The sequence below is a fragment of the Eschrichtius robustus genome, chromosome 3 (assembly GCF_028021215.1).
Source record: "Eschrichtius robustus isolate mEscRob2 chromosome 3, mEscRob2.pri, whole genome shotgun sequence".
NCBI lineage: Eukaryota > Metazoa > Chordata > Mammalia > Artiodactyla > Eschrichtiidae > Eschrichtius > Eschrichtius robustus.
The window spans coordinates 4,422,408-4,435,366 of NC_090826.1; the positions used below are offsets into that span (position 1 = coordinate 4,422,408).

The following is a 12,959-nucleotide window of genomic DNA, read 5'->3' on the forward strand; positions in this document are numbered from 1 at the left end:
GGCGGGAAGGGGCAGTGCGCATCCCACGTGGTCAGGGAGGGAGGAGGCGAGGCTGGAGCCGGTGTGGCTCTGTGTTGGGTGACAGAGGGAGACAGGACAGGGCGGTCTCCTGGGCAGGAAGAGCTGTGCCAGAAGGTGAGAGATGGACTCGGGTATTGGGGGGACCTCAGGAGAGGGACGCCGGGCTAAGTGAGGAAAGGTCTTAGGGGCTGCTCCTCTTTAGAAGAAAGACGTGTCCTGACCAGGACACGGGAGGATGTAAACGGGGAGGCATCCCCCGCTCCTGGGAGTCAGAGCACCTGCGTCCGTGCAGAAAGGGGGCGATGTTTTGTTGGAATTTGCAGCCCCTATTCCAGGCATCCCATGTCCTGGGCAAGAGCAAAGGGACAGATGAGGCTCATCTGTGGGGCCGAGCTGGGTCATGCATGCAGAATGGGGGAAAAGAAGCTGACCAGGTCCCTCAAGGCCCCCAGCCCTGTCCCGTGCCCCTGGTTCCCTCGGGAGCCCTGAGCTGCTCCAGCTACCATGATTACCACAGCTCCCCCCCAAAACACACACGAAGCCTGTGTGCCCAGCTGGGCCCTCGCTCCCTGCCTCACCCAGGGCTGGAAGGTTCTGACAAAGCCCACTGGGGTACCACTGGGAGGGATGTGGGGGACAGGGTTTCTCCCCACCCTCCCGCAGCCTGGTAACCATGGGGAACTGCTGGAGGCTCCCAGCCACCTGCTGGGCTGCCTGGGTGCTGAGGCCCTGGTGGGGACCCACGGTACAGCCACGTGGACCCCTGGGCAGCAGCCTTTGCGAGCAGCAGGTGAGGTGGCGGCGGGTGCAGCCCCAAACAGTCACCCAAAGCTCTGAAAACAAGAAGGACCCCAGCTCATGGGGAGAGGACACAGCTCAGGGGACCCTTCCCCAGTCCCTTGAGGGGACGAGAGGGCATTTGCTCCCAGTTTCAGGCAGAACCCCTGGTCTCTAAAGCAGCCCCCAAGCCAGCGGGCATTTGAAGTATTATGGGGCTTTATTTCATTTATTACTCTGGGGCTGGGGCCCCTGGGCTCCTCCAGCCAGCAGCACTCAGGAAAGTCCCTTCAGGCTTCTCACTCTTTGACGCATGTGGTCCAGCCTGTTTGTTTTAAGGAGAGGGAAACTGGGGCTCGGGGAGGAATCATACTTGTCAGCAGCTTGGGGCCACCATACAGCTCTCTGACTGCCAGCCTGTGTTCACTCCCTGAGCAGCCCTCACCAGCATCCTGTAGGTCTCTGACTGCCAGCCTGTGTTCACTCCCTGAGCAGCCCTCACCAGCATCCTGTAGGTCTCTGACTGCCAGCCTGTGTTCACTCCCTGAGCAGCCCTCACCAGCATCCTGTAGGTCTCTGACTGCCAGCCTGTGTTCACTCCCTGAGCAGCCCTCACCAGCATCCTGTAGGTCTCTGACTGCCAGCCTGTGTTCACTCCCTGAGCAGCGCTCACCAGCATCCTGTAGGTCTCTCTGAGCAACACTCCAGGATGGCCTTTGCTACTGACATCCGGTCCCTCCTAGAGCGTGTGCCCCGTGAGGATGGGACGTGTCTGTCCCATCACCTCTGTACCCCCAGCTCAGCCCTTGGGCAGGCGCGGGGCAGAAGCAGGCTCTCAGCAACGATCAGGAACGATGGACCCTCCCAGAAGGCAGAACAGGGTAGGAAACAGCTCATGTAAGGCCCACGGCCCCCCCCCCCAAGTTGGAGCCACCCTCTGCAGAGCTGGGAAGGGATGGGGGACTCCGGCCTACAGACTAGTGGCTGCCACCTGACTCGGGATGATCTGAGAAGGGAAACCCCTGGGCAAGAGCCAAACCTCGTGCCAAATCCTCCCTGGGACCTCCTCCGTACATCAGACCATTTTCGGGGTGCTCCCGCATCACCCCAACCCAGGCCTCCCCGCTTCCCCAGCCAGACGGCCCATGCTTGGTCCTCCGGAGGGATGCTCATTTCCCTGTACATGTGGGTGAATATTGCTGGTGCAGAGGCAGGACCACTAGGCCTGTCACCCTCCCTTTAGACCCAAGGAACACTAGCCTGACCCAGGCTGATTTCCCCAACTTCCAAGAGCCCATGGTCCTTTGAGCCAGCGCGTCGCAAGCGTCGGACGGCTGCCCTTGCCTCCCATCCCCTCACAGCATTGATGTCCGGGGCTCGGAGCTGCAGAGAGGTGATGTTACAGTCCTAACAATCCCACTCATCCGTTCTTTGTGAGGCTTCACTCCAGGAATGAAGTCCTAGCACTGGCCCTGGTGCTGCCCGCAGGCAGGACAGGTCTCCCACCTCCCCTTCTGTCCACTCATCCACCCCAGGAACCTTCAGAGGCCCTGCTTGGAGGAGCTATCTGGTGAGCTTTGGATCCTTGAGCTGAATCCGTGGGACCAAGCCTGGGCTCCCTGGAAGCAGGCAGTGGCCGTCCCCGCCGTGGGCTCCCTTATTCCATCTCCCCCAGGCTGGCCACCCCACTGATGGATTCTCCGCAAAGTATCTTATCCCCAGGGCACAATCCTGCCACACCCCGAACAACAGGCAATGCCCCAGGGAGGGCGGAGCAGCCGTGGCCTCTGGGGCCTGGCACCCAGCCAAAGATGGCAGTCAGCGAGGGCACACCCCTGCAGCTGAGGGCAAGACAAAGGCAGGTGCTCAGAGCCTGTGTGCTGAGGCAGCTCCGGTGCGGGGGCTGGCATCCTAGGCTGGCGGCCACAGGCTCCCAGCCGCCTGGCATCTGGACAGGTGGGCTGTGTCCTGCAGCCCGGCAGCCTCCCCGAACAGACTGCACGCTCAGTGCCCGGTAGCCACATTCATGTGTTTATAGCAGAGCCACTTAATTATGCGAAGTTAATGCCTTCTAACTGCAGAAGCCGTCCCAGGGCATCCAGATTGAGTGGTCCCAAGCGGCAGGCAGAGAAGGCCATGGCCCCGTGAGCAGGTTTCCACGGGAGCTGGGGACCTCCAGGAAGGAGGCTGGACGGCTGAAAGCCTTTGCCCCACTGCGGGAAGGAGGCAGGCAGTTCATATGATGCTGGTGGTAATGGTGATGGTGATGGTGATGGTGGTGGTGGTGGTGATGGTGATGGTGTTGATGATGGTGATGGTGGTGATGGTGATGCTGGTGGTGATGGCGATGGTGATGGTGATGGTGGTGGTGATGGTGATGGTGATGGTGTTGATGATGGTGATGGTGGTGATGGTGATGCTGGTGGTGATGGTGGTGGTGGTGGTGATGGTGATGGTGGTGATGGTGATGGTAATGGTGATGGTGGTGATGGTGATGGTAGTGGTGATGGTGGTGGTGATGGTGATGGTGATGGTGATGGTGGTGATGATGAGGATGACAGTCATCTTGGTGATGACAGCAGTGATGATGACCATGATGATACTGACGGTGGGGATGAGGAGGGGTAGGATAATGACTGTCCTATCATTATTTGTATCAGCAGCCGCCATTTGTCTGGGATCTGCTCTGTCAGGCTCTTGCTCAAACCTTACAAGCATTTACTCGTAACCCTCCAGCCACCCCAGGCGTAGGTGCTTCATGGGTGAGAACAGCTTCCATGCTTGACCTCAGGTCACACAGCCAGCGGAGGACCCTGGGCCCCATGTCGCCTTGTTAATGGGATGGGTGCTCACCCTTGGCCTCCCCCTGGGCTGGGGTCGCCAGGATTCCTGGTAAGAGGACACCGCATAAAGGTCCAGCCCAGCCCTCAGCTCAGTGCTGGCAGAGCCCCACTGGATTCTTTCTTCCCCTGCCTCATGTACGCAGACCCTCCCACCAGAAGGGGGTCGCTGAGCCTGAGGCAGGAAGAGTGCGGTTGGGAGGCGGGAGCCCTCCCCACTCTCCTGTGTGCTTTCCCCTCCCGCCTGCAGAATCGTGGGGCTCCCCTCCTCCCCCACTCACATCACTGCCCGAGCACTTTCCCAAACAGGGAGACATCACTGCCAGTGACCGAGTTATATCCTATTGTTTTCCCAAAATTCACTGAAACATGATCTCCTTAGGGATTTAGCATCTTTTCACTCTTCCCAATAACGCTGTCTTGAACACCGGTGTGCATCTAAGTTTATTTCCTCTCTTGGACTGTTAGGTTACATTTATATAAGTAGGATTTCTGGATCCCAAGCTATGGATCTTTATTGCCCAATTACTTTCCCAAAAGATTGTGCCACACATCCCCGAAGCAGCAACGTCTCATTGGAGTAGCTTCTTTGCAACCTCACCTGCAATGAGTATTTTCATTTAAAAACGCATTTTTTTTTTCCTGTTAATTATATGATTGCAAAGGCACAGTGCCCGATGGCTTTCCTTTGCATCTCTTTTAATTCAGCAGAGCCTTTAATGGATGAGGTGGAGTAAAGCTGGCTTTCCAATTGCTAGTGTAGTGCTGCATGGGCAAGATGTTAATCTTTCATGCCTCTGTCACGTGGTGCCAGCAGCATAATCCTCTTTGAAATCATTTGTTATTTATTCTTACAGTCCCCTGGAGAGCGGGGAGGGCCCCAGGAGCCTGTTCACAAACGCTAATGCAAGGAGGGCTGCAGAAATTTCCCTGCAAACTGCCCCTCCCCTCAAGGTGTGGAACTGAACCAGGGCTGGGGACACAGGTCCCCCCCAGCAAAGGGAGACACATCACCCCAATCTCTGCCTCCTTCCCTGCATCTGTGTCTTCTCCTCTTTTAGGGAAACCTGTCATTGGATGTAGGGTCCACCCGAATCCAGGATGACCTGACCTTAATTACATCTGCAAAGACCCTTTTGCCTCCTAAGGTCCTGTTCACCAATACCAGGGATCGGGACTCTGGCATATATTTGGGGGGCGGGGGACACAATTTGAGCCACCACAGCAGGTTTCTGCCATTGATTCCCCACCACCACCCCCAGGGCCCCCTCCAGAAGCTCCTATGGCTTTCTTTCTGGTCTGCTGATTCTTCCCCCTTGGCAGGGACTGCATGTTGGGTGTTACTGGCTAAGGGGTAAAAGTGGGAGTGTGGGGTGTGGACCTGGGGTCGAGCTGGGTCGAGTTGGATCCCCTCTCTGGAAAGCCAGCAGTTCCACCCGGAGCCGGGGCCCGCAATGAGGAGTGGGATCCAGCAGGGGGTCACCCTGGCCATACCTGCCAGCGTACTTAGAGGGCAGAGCCCCCCTTCCTGGCCTCAGAGCGGTGGGCCCAGCAGCCTGGGTGACAAGGTGAGCAGGTGAGACAGGGCAGCGTGCCCCATCGAGGGCAGATGGGAGGTGCTCAGATAGGGCCCCGTTTTCAGGATGCCAGCCTGTGCCTCCCCCGGGGAGGGATGGGTTTGTGCTACAGACTTTAGGGGCCCAGCGTCCCTCAGACACGCTGCCTGGCGAGCAAGCTTCTTCTCAGGCTCCTGATTCCCTCTGCAGATGGCACCAAGGTCTGTCCCTCAACTTCTACGGGTCACCGCTGAAATCCCCCTAAAAGCCCAGGGGTCCAGCACCACCGTGTGTGCGATCACGCGGAGTTTGGAGGATCAGCTGCAGACAGTCAGCCGTGTGCTGTGCCAGGCACTGTGCCATCTACAGGGGAGGGGCCTGGCTGGACACGGTGACCAGAGGCCCCTGCACGGGGCTGGCCAGAAGTAGGTGGCCCCGTCCCCATGGCCCACCACCAGCCCCCCAATGTTACTGCAGAAACTCGTAGCAGCGGGCAAGATGGGAACACCCACGGCTCCCCAAGTCCTCCCTGCCCGGCACCCTGCTTGGAGGGCCCCTGAGGGTGTGGGTTGTCCAAGGCTCCAGAGAGGAAGCCCTGGGGGAGGGCCGAGTGTCCAGGGACTGCTTGGTGGCACAAGAGGGCGCCAACGTGTCCACTTGGACTAGAGAGACCGACTCTGAGGCTGCCTGTCTGGGGGACACCAGGGTGCCGGCCTCTCCCTCCTGCTCCCATCCTGGGGGGTAAGCGGTTAAAACCCACCCCTCTGCCCGGGCCAAAGGAAGCAGCTTGGAGCTGCTCCCTCCATCTGCCATCTGCCGAGCTCTGGGCCGTCTCTGCTCCCGCCTGTGTCAGCTGCTGAGTCAGGCTTTGAATCATCACAGGGGTCACAGCCCTGATCACTGGCAAGGGGTGCTTCTTCCTCCCCGCCCCCTGCCCCCCAAACTCTGTATTTTCTTCCCACCGAGGCTCAGTTGGAAAGACCTCAGTCCGGCTCTGATAGGAGATACGGCATTTCTCTGTCCCTCTTACTGTGGATGCCCCCCAAGGAGTGGGGAAAACCGGGACCACTTAAGGGGGAGGGGAATCGCGTGCTCAGACCTCCCCCTCCCGCAGTCCCTCAGCTCATTGGTTATCCCTCTCAGAGGCGGATGAAGAGGTTCTGTCTCTGACGCCCCAGCCAGGTACTCGCGGCACTGCAGCCGCAGCCGAGGGGCTGGAGATGCCGCAGGCATGCTGACCGCAGGGTGTCCTGGACTCAGTGCCGCCCGTGGGTGCTGCCTGGAGTCCTCTGGGATTGCACGACCGCCCCCCAGGGAGCTGGTGAGTGTGGGGGGCCAGGAGCTGCTGCCTCACCCGGACCCCCTCACCGGCGCCAGTGGGGAGGGAATCCTGGAGGTGGGCCATTAAGACCTGCAGCTTGTCTTCTATTTGGCGCGAAGGACAGGGCTTGGGTTTCGTAAGGGAAAGGGCCTCCGGGCAGTCAGCCGAGTCCCCATCCTGCAGCAGGAAGCCCCCCTTGTCCCCCTGACAGTGGTCAGCACTGGGGACAGGTCGCTCTGGTTCCGCTGTTCTTTATCTTTAAGAACCTCTCCCCTCTGAAGGACAAGGTCCAGGTACCAGAACAGGCGAGAAACGCTCTCGGTGTGAAAAGAGAGCTGGGGCGGTAGAGTGTGGGCCACACAGCTCGGCCCCACAGCACACCCCCAGCCAGATCTCGCGCTGTGTGTGGCCCCGCTGACCCCCAGCCTCCACAGAGGGGCTGGTGCACGTGGGGCATTCAGGTCTGGGGCGCTGGGTGAGGAGATGCCTGTTGCCTTGATGGGGGCCCAGCTCCTCCCAGGGAGACAGCCCCGCCCATGGCTCTGGGAGCATCCACTGAGGCAGGAAGTGGACACAGCCAGGCCCCAGAGGGAGGAGAGCAAAAGCACCCCTGGGTGCGCTTCATCCCAGGGGAGGTAGGGGCGGGCCCAGCCCCTCTGCCTCCCCCAAAGGTGTGGGACACACTCTCTGAGTCGTGTTTGAGATGTGCTCTGGCTGGACGGTTGGGTCGCCCAGATGGCTCTCAAGTCCTTCTAGCCACCACCCCCTACCGGGGGGGGGGGTGGGGGGGGGATCCTGGGTCCTTCATCTTCACCTGCTCTGTGGAGCATCTGCTTTTCGGAGCGGCGGGAGGCCCCCCGGGGCTGGCCTGCGACCACCTGGGACGCGGGCCGTGAGCTTGCAAGTCCTCGCACACACGGGAAGCTCAGGCCACCCTTCTGGCCTGACCTGGGGCAGAGCATCCGGCCTGAGGGAGGAGAGGCCTTCCCCAGCGTCTCCTGGGGTACATGAGCGGCAGCAGACCTCGGGCTGCTTGGCCGATGGGTAGAGTGGGCCTGTGCGTGCGTGCGTGTGCGTGCGTGTATGCACACCTGTGGGGTGTGTGTGTGTGTGCGTGCATACACACACACCCTTTCCGAGGCACGTCCCCCCACCCAGACCCTCATCAGAGCTGCTCTCCGGGGCTGGCCTGGAATGCTCCATCCTGCCGGGGTTCTGGTCTCTCCCTAGATTCTCTTGGTAAACTTCCTGTAATTGGAGGAACTCTGACATGCTTTCACAAAAGGGGAGGAAAATTAGTTTTAAAGAAAAGAAAGAACTGCATGACGACCTGGAACTCACCTTTGCCCTGTGGTTCCACGGTGGAGTCTACATGCCTTCCCCTGGGATTTCTGGGGGTGAGACTCTGAGGCCGTGGGTTTCAGGAAGCACTCTCCCTCCTGCGCTCAGGTGCCTCTGTCTCTGCATCTCCGTCTGTCTGTCTCTCTGTCTTTGGCAAGTATTTCCACACTCTAGTCCTTGGCCTTTCATCTGATGCTCTGAGTCATATGTGCACACAGCCAGACCTGTTTCAGAGCTTGCATTTCTCTTTCAGCTGGTTAAACCTTTTTCTTAAATAAGCTTATTTTGAAATGAAACTTGCCATTCCTGCAATTAAGGGAAAGCCAGCATTACTTGTCATAATTCAAAGATAACTGGAAAAATAAGTAGATAAATATTAGATTCGAGAACTATCTCAGGTGTGACCAGGACACACAGACTTTGAAAATCCCTGTCTTGGGGATTCCAGAATGAGCCACCGGCTTGTTTTCTGGGAATTGGAGGGTGTTTTGCCTGCCCCTCCCCCTCCAATCATCCCCATCCCCCTGTTCACAGGTGGAATGCCTGGTCCAGGGTTATTCACGTTCTGAGGGCAAAGTGACGAGTCCTTCCTCGTCCCTGCTCCGGTGAGTAAAAGAGGTAGAAAAGCCGGGGTGGGGTGGGGGACATCAGCCCCATATATCCCCCAGTTGGATTTAGGCAAGAGGGGGAGGTTTTATTGGGGATGAGGCTGGGCTGGCATTCGAGTGTCAAAGATTTAAACCAGAAAGCCGCAAGGAGCATTCTTCTCCAGAAATCATCATGGAAGCCTGGGACAAAATGGCATGAGGGGGCGTTAAGAGTGTTGGCTTTGGAGTCGAGTAGACCTGCCCCAGCTCTTTGCTTCTTAGAGCTTTAGCGGGGTAGTTCAGAAGATTCGGACGGTAGAGGTGTTAATCATGGAAAGTGCCAACACCCTCCCCGCTATTGCCGCCCCGGGGGTAACCACTGCAAATAGTGTGGGGTGACATGTGCAGGACAGGGAAGCAACCACGGCATTGGACCCTGAGGTTGGTGGCATCCCCAGCGGATGGGGAGACACGGCACCCGCCCCAGAGTGGGGCACAGAAGGAACAAGGGCAGGGGCCGCCACAGGTACAGGAGCATGAGGGAACGAGGCAGGCAGGCGTGCCCAAGGCCAGGTGTGTGGGAAAAGAGGCAGGCAAGCGTGTGGGAAGTCAGGGCCGGGGAAGAGGGAGCAGGCTACAGAAGTAGTCAGGCCTGGCTGTGAGTGGTTCTGCAGACCAAGCCCAGGCACTGGGCCTGAGGCTGAAGGCCCTGGGCAGCCAGTAAAGGCATGGCCTGATGGATCTGCGGTGGAGAAAAAGGAATGGGACTCTGGTGACAGGTGGTCGACCCGAGGCTGGCAGTGGAGATGGGCAAGAGAGGGAGTGTTCCGGGGACAGCTATGTGGATGGGGCCAGCAGGCAGCTGAGAGTCTGAACCTGGGGCTCAGGCCGGGGGTGCTGACGGTGCAGCCGTGGGGCTCGTGGGCATGGAGGTGAGAACTGAAGCGCAGAGGGTCGTTCGGCGGGGGAAGACTCCAAAGCAGCAGTGCTTGGGGGAAGAGGAGCCAACCTGGGGTGAAGGTGGAGGGCATGATAGAAGTGGAGGTTGTGGAGGTGCTAGAGGTGGTAGAAGTGATGAAGGTGAAGGTCATGGAGGTGAAGGTCATGGAGATGGTGAAGGTGGCGTGTGAGTGTATGTGCATGTTCACACATGCATATACATGTGCTCTATGCCCGTGCACACGTGCCCTTGAGATGCCTGGCTCTGTCCTTGTGCTGTGAACCAGGGATCATCCTGGTCGGGGACTCCAGACCCGGTAGAGACTGTCAGTCCAGTGATAGCCTGAGATCCTGACCTGGACCTCTGTGAACTGCACTCTCCCACCGTGCAACCCTGCGGAGGAGGTGCTGAGCTGCAGGAAGAAGGAACACGCGAGCCATGCAGAGCAGGCGTGACCTGCCTGCACGCGTTCAGCAATCGCCCCGGCCCGGCACAAGGGGTTCCTCAGGGAATGAGACCAACCCAGTGGCTGCCCTCTGAGCTCACCGTCTGGTCAGGGGGACAGCCGGGTGGAGTCACCGCAGGTTGGGGTACGAGCTCTGCAGGAAATGCACGTGCTGCTGTGATGGACAGGACATTGGAGAGGGCTTTCCAGAACGACCTCTCTGGAGAAGTGACATCTGAGCGGGGACACAAAGGAAGAGCGTCCCGGGCAGAGGGATGGCACCTGCCAAGGCTCTGTGGCAGGAGAGAGGGGAGGAGCCCGGAGGAAGACCCCAGCCCCCCACGTGGGTGTCCCACGGGCCCCTCGGACTGGACGCAGCCGCCACCAGGGTCCAGGCTCCCCCAACCTGCTGCACCCACCAATTCCCCCATGTCGGAGCTGGGGGGGTCACCCTGCTCCCCTGTCTTCCCCCAGCACCCCACATCCACCCGCCAGCCGGCCTTTGGTCTCCACCTCCCGGCTCCAGCGGCTGCCGGCCCACCCTGGCCCAGGCCTCCCCGGCTCGCACCTGTATCGTTGCTGGTCTCCTAAGGAGAACCACCCCCCCCCCCCCCCGCCTTTGCCCCGCCCCATCCCAGCCACTCTCATCCTGGAGAGCACGGTTGTCTCACCCCTGTCGGGAGGAGGCCTTTGGTTGCTCCCTCTCTGCCCGTGGCAACGCAGGGCTGTGGTTCAGAGGAGGGACTCTCAGGGCTGACAGGGGGCCATGGCCAGGCCGACGGGACCTCTCTGAGCCTCCGTTTCCCCAGCCATCACCAGTGTTGGCAATAAGCAGTACCAACTTCACGGGGTGTGGGGTGAAGGCTAAGTGAGTGAGTGCACGTGAAAGCCTTTATCCCAGCGCATCACACCTCTGCACTCGGTCACCAGCAGCTTGGACTGGTCCCCGCCCAGGGATGAGGCCAGGGATGCTGGTCAGGTGGGTGTCTGGTGCCTCGTCCCTCCATGCCACTCAGGGGGCACTCAGATGTCCTGGACCCCCAGCCGTTGAAAGCCCAGTGTCACTGCAGGACCCTGAAGGCCCAGCGTCTCCCCAGGACTGAGTGGGTCACCGTGTCCAGGAGAGTGAGGCAAGGCTGTGGGCCGGAGCAAGAGGGCAGGCGGCCCCACCTTGGACGGCGCTTTCCAGGTGCTGCACTGAGGCAGCACGAGCTGGGTTTAAAAATACTATGCTTATTTCATCTCAGTGCAGGAGCAAGAAAGAGAACATACAGTCTGTATGAGCAACTCAAATCAAAAATAAATGAGACAGAAAGAGTAACCAAAAATAGTATGGCATCAGAGGCGGCAGGCAGCCTGCGACCATGGCCAGCTGTCCCCAGCAAGCGGCTGGGAGGGCGGCTTTACATGTTTACTAGGAGCAGATTAATCAGGCCTGCGGTCCGATGATAAATCAGAATTACTAGCAGGTTAATGAGGACTCAGGGCACGTGGGACCTCTGTGCCTTCTCCCTCCCCAGCAGCCCCGCTGAGCAACGGGGTCAGGGGCTCAGCCAGCAGGCAGCATGGGAGTTATCTTGGACCTGAGGGGGTCCCCTTCCCGACCAGAGTGTCCCCACAAAAGGACAGAGCAGAGCTGTGAGTGCTGTGGACATCATAAGGATCCACACTTCTGTCTTAATTTCAGTGGATGTCACCTTTTTTTAATGTCAGAGATCAAAGTTCTGCAAACTATGGCCTGAGGGCCAAATCCAGCCCACGACCTGTTTTTGTCAACAGAGTTTTATGGGAACACAGCCACACCCTTTCCTTCACAAATTGTCTCTTGCTGTTTTCACATGGCAGAGACTCACAAAGCCCAAATATCCACCCCCGTCCCTTGGCTGCAGCCACCAGAGGTTTGCCGTCCCCACCGGAGACATCTTTCATCAGGTTTTCCAGCATCCTAGGGAGGTATCCTATCCATCAAAAGACATCTACCAGTGATAGGGGGGTTTGTTTGGTGGTGTTTTGGTTTGCTGATGTTGATGCAGGGCTTTAGAGATTTTTTAAAATAATAATAAGATTCTGCAGTAACTAGCTTTCTCTTGTGCAGGCAACATCTTTGGGGCAGGCACGTTTGAGTCACATGATTAACCTCAGACCCTGCAGGTTAACAGCTGCAGGAAACCCCCGGGCCCCACCTGCGGGCCACCCTCCCTGCTCTGTTCCCCAGACATCTGAGGGGGAGGAGCAGGTGGGACCCCACTGGGCAGGGTAGAGAAGCACCTCTTGGGGGTCCCCTTTCCTGCGATGTCATCAGGGCCACTCAGCTTCCATGAGTCACTGTGGAGCCCTTTCAAACCTCCATGCCCCTTGGAGAGAGAGGATCCTTTGGACAGACCATGGAGCCACGTTGTGAATTTGATTAGGATTTTGCACGTGGCCTGTCTGGAACACTTGGAAAATTTGCATAACATGTCACCCGGGAGGTGTCCCCCAGGGAAAAAAAACCACAAGGAGCTTTTCAACCATGAAGGTTTGCATTTCTACGAAGGCTCCGGGAGACCCCTCACCCATGATGTGACCGGGGTGGGGTCTGCAGGACGCGGAGCTGAGCGCTCAGGCACCAGCATTGACAAATACACCTCCTGCATTTGCCCCCCCTCCCCAAGCGAGGTTTTGAACGGGGCTGCAAAATGTTACAAATCACGCTGCCTTTGAAATGGGTCTGCTTCTGGCTATCAGTTATTAAACTGGACTCCTGTCCAGTCCCCGGAGAGAAGGCTGTGATTTCATACACTGAAAACTCTCAACAGAGTCCCAGGGTTGGCTTGAAAATCACCAAACCGCGCAAGCTACGCCTGAACGCAGGAGATGAACAGAATGACAGTGACCAAGAGTGCACGTGGGGCCCAGGCAGAGTGCTTCATGCGGTGACCTCACTTAACTGAAGCCCCACTCGAAGAGAGGTAACGGCCGAGACCTGGGCCCAGGAAACAGGTGTGGGCTCACGGGGGCAGAGGCGGGGTCCAGCAGCAGAGGTCTGTGGCTCCAAAGGCTGTGTGCAAAGGGTACCTGAAGCCCCTGTTGCTCCAGGAGGGAGGTGTAGCCTTCTAGAGGCCGAGGTAACTCCTAGAACGGGGATCCGC

At 58.6% G+C, this 12,959-nt stretch overlaps 1 protein-coding gene across 3 annotated transcripts in view; it reads left to right on the top strand.

The window, feature by feature from the left end:
* Nucleotides 1-12,959, top strand: part of KCNAB2 (potassium voltage-gated channel subfamily A regulatory beta subunit 2) — a 97,078-nt gene that overhangs the window by 8,122 nt on the left and 75,997 nt on the right. The window contains exon 1 of one of the 3 annotated variants that reach the window (XM_068538763.1): nt 12,728-12,779. The exons of the other annotated variants lie outside the window; for them this stretch is intronic. The gene's annotated coding sequence lies outside the window, so the exon portion shown is untranslated. Of the gene's footprint in view, nt 1-12,727; nt 12,780-12,959 lie in introns of those variants that run through there. 3 annotated transcript variants of the gene reach the window in all.